We start from the raw sequence: 3,330 nt of genomic DNA, 5'->3' as shown, positions 1-3,330 counted from the left end.
TGCAGCTGGGGACGCTGGTCCATAGCCAAAGCCAAAGGTGGGCTTCGGGGTACTGTAAGTGTTGTATGGTAACTTGATCGGCGCCGGTCCATTCCTGTAATCCTGTGCCCTCCCGAGTCCCGACCTCGTGCTACTGGTGCGTTCGGGTCCCGTCAATCGCGATTTAGGTGGATCAGTTCACATTTGGGAGGACAATGCACCAGTCCTAATTTCTTACTTTTACGACGGGGCTGCACCAGTAGAGGTTTTTCAGAACCGCTCACAGAGCGGTTTTTATATGGGTAATTTCAGTTCTTTTTCTGTTCCCTCCCCCACCCCGGCCCAGCTCCGAAGATAAACATGGTGAGCATGCGCGCGATGCACTGTATGTAGCCATGCGATTGCAGTAGCACACGGATACATTCCAGCCCTTCCCACCTCGCTACCCCGCACACAGACACATTGTGACAAACAAGCACATGCACATGGCACACACACACATACACACACAGTGACACATACACACACAGTGACACACACACGCACACACGGCCCAAACAGGAAAATTCTTGATGAACATTGTATAATGCCATGCAAAGCAGTGGCCACCATACTTCAGGAAGTCAGTTGTGAAACAAAATAAAGGTAAGCTGGCAGCCAAAGCACAACATTGCAAACCGTGATGATATTTGCGTAAGGATTGCAGTTTGCAGACCACACCATGGAAGCAGTGAGTGCAGAATGATTGTAATGTCATACAAAGACAAGCAAAGAAGTGGCCACCATACACCAGAAACTTGCAGAAAGTCACATATCCAACAGATAGAGAAGTGAACAGCATCTGGTACAGCCCACACAAAACCAAGCTGACCTGATACTCGTCCGAAGATCGTAAGTGGCAGATCCTTTTCAACGATAGCATGCAGGTGTACGTTACACGCATGGACAAAATCTGACCGTGTCACCGGCATACGTTGCCATCACATGCACAGTAGCAGCACAATAAAAGCAATGGAAAAAATGAAGGGGTTCCTGAAGCATCTTCACACTTCAAATTCAGACTTCAATGTGGTCGTCACGGGATGATATACCTGCAAGATACAAGTGATGCAGAAAGAAAGCATAAGGTCGTGAGGTAGGCTATGAGACACCACAAATGGGTCACCTACATGTATGTTCAGGGCTGGTGTACACACACACTCACACACACACACACACACACACACACACACACACACACACACACACAGAATTATCATAATCGAGAATTTCCTAAACTGAAAAGAGCAATGAAATCCACTTGCATGCACAGGAGCAATTTTGCAGTATGATGCGCAGCTCGGGAATACACCTGTTGGCAATGGATTACATTCCTATTGGAATTCCCATTCACGTGGGAGTCACAGAAGCAATTTGGCAGTGTGCTGCGCAATGCGGCATGACCTGCGATTCTGCGTGCGATGCAAACTCGCACAAAATACCATTCACAGAATCACGACAAGACGTAAGCGATGCAACAGCGCCTTGCTGATGTGCCTCAAGTCAAAGCTCAATGAGCATGCGTTTGTCGGCTACAACTGGTACAAATGTACAAGCAATTTCTGAAAATGCTCATGTGAATCCTGCTTTAAATGTCCCTCCTCCACTCTCCCCCCCCCCCCCCCCTCCACACCCTCAGGGAACTTGGCAAGGAAGGGTGGTCTTCCCGGTTCCCAACATCTATTTGCAGTTTCTCGTCTCCACTATGTCTTTTCAATGGGGATTTGTACGTACCATAAAAGCAAGCCTAAAATGAACAGCACATTTGCCGTTCCTCCACTGGGGAGGATGCGTTCCACAGCTATCCTGACAAGATATTCCGAGAAGCGGTGCTGAGTGCAATCAAGAGTACATGACCTCCGGGGTTATGTACTCTTGGTGCAATGCATTGTGAAACATCTGGCTTAAAAGTTGACAACAACGGCGCACGCACATAAGCAACGGCCACCTTACCTGTACTGTAGCAGTACTTCCGAGTTCCCGTATGGGAGTTCCCTCACTGTGTGTGCAATAGCAGCCTCATCGGACCAATTCAATGCGACGCGGACAGTCCGACACTGAGGAGGACATTGAAGAAGTCAGAGACAGGAAGAATGATTGATTTACAACTCAACTAGCAAGGCTGCACACCCACGAAGTTCCACTCACCATTGTGTCGTCCTTCTTGGAATGCAGAAATAACGCTTCTTCTCGAGAACGCAGCCTGTGACAGAGAAAAAGGAAGGAGCATCGCCATCAGCATTGGTCCTCTGCTATCATCGATTGCCGATTTGCACAGTTCAATCTAACAAGACTGAGGACGTTCAAGAACTCCCCATCCATACCATCATTGGAGTACTTGTAAGAGGAAAGGTCAGATTGCCCAGTTCCACCCAGCATTCCTGGATGCCAGGATAGATGTGCTGCCCTCCACCCCTCCCTTCTACTGCCTGGAAAGGGCAACATATGTGACAGCGTTCACCAGTACAGTCGGAAGAGAACATGGGAGAAGGCAAAAAAGGGCAACACACATGAATCCCTTATAAACAAGCAGTGGCAATTCTAGCACCAGCAATGTTTATTGTTGGACTTACATCCCAGCCATTGCCGCCGGATTCAGCGGCTTCTTCTTCTTCGTCTCCCATCTTGGAAGCACTCCTTCCCGTAAGTTCAGTCCTGGGAGTACAGTCGGAGGAGGACGTCGGAAAAGGCAAAAAAGGGCAACACACATGATTCCCTTATAAGCAAGCAGTGGCAACTCTAGCACCAGCAATGTTGGACTTACATCCCAGCCATTGCTGCCGGATTCCCACGCTTCTTCTTCGTCGTCTTCCAGTTCCCAGGTTCCATCTTGCAAATACTCCTTCCCGTAAGTAAGTGCAGTCCTGGCCTGGGTGGATGCGCAGTACATTGACGATGGCGGAGATGGAGCAGGTCAGGGAGCCCTACAGGGTCCCGAGAGCAGATTGCGGCCAAATTCGGGACGATGCCGGACGCCAGTCAGTATGAAGTAGCGAATTGCGGATCGCCACGTAGATTGGGGTCGCGGGGTCATAATCCACGGGCACTGCTCGTACGTTGCTCCAAAAAAGGGCACTGCACTGTTCCACAGTTGCTGTTAGCGGTCCCCAAAGGCCCTTGGTAGGCCGGTTATTGGGTCACGTGTCAACAAAGTGTCAACAACGTGTCAACAACGTGTCGACCACGTGTCTTTAGCGGTACACTAATTTTGGTGTCCCCAAACTGAAAACATCGAGCACCAGTATGGAAAGGCTTTAGACAGAAAGCCTTTCCAATCAGATTGCAACGACCAGGAGGCTCTTAGTAGTGGCT

The 3,330-nt window shown here is 49.4% G+C and overlaps 1 long non-coding RNA gene across 2 annotated transcripts; it reads right to left on the bottom strand.

The window, feature by feature from the left end:
• Window positions 1–584: 584 nt before the first annotated feature.
• LOC135821181 (uncharacterized) lies at window positions 585–3,056 on the bottom strand. Of its 2 annotated transcripts, XR_010554312.1 has the most exons (4): window positions 2,783–3,056; window positions 2,592–2,673; window positions 1,972–2,221; window positions 585–1,070 (listed from the first exon to the last, which is right to left on the bottom strand). It is a non-coding gene; the product is annotated as an uncharacterized LOC135821181 (long non-coding RNA). The 2 variants fall into 2 exon arrangements; XR_010554311.1 differs by having other exon boundaries at window positions 2,592–3,056.
• Between the last annotated feature and the right edge of the window lie 274 nt (window positions 3,057–3,330).

This window comes from Sycon ciliatum, chromosome 7, assembly GCF_964019385.1.
Source record: "Sycon ciliatum chromosome 7, ocSycCili1.1, whole genome shotgun sequence".
Lineage (NCBI taxonomy): Eukaryota > Metazoa > Porifera > Calcarea > Leucosolenida > Sycettidae > Sycon > Sycon ciliatum.
Note: the sequence above shows the minus strand (reverse complement) of the source record. Positions and strands in the feature narration are given on the sequence as shown.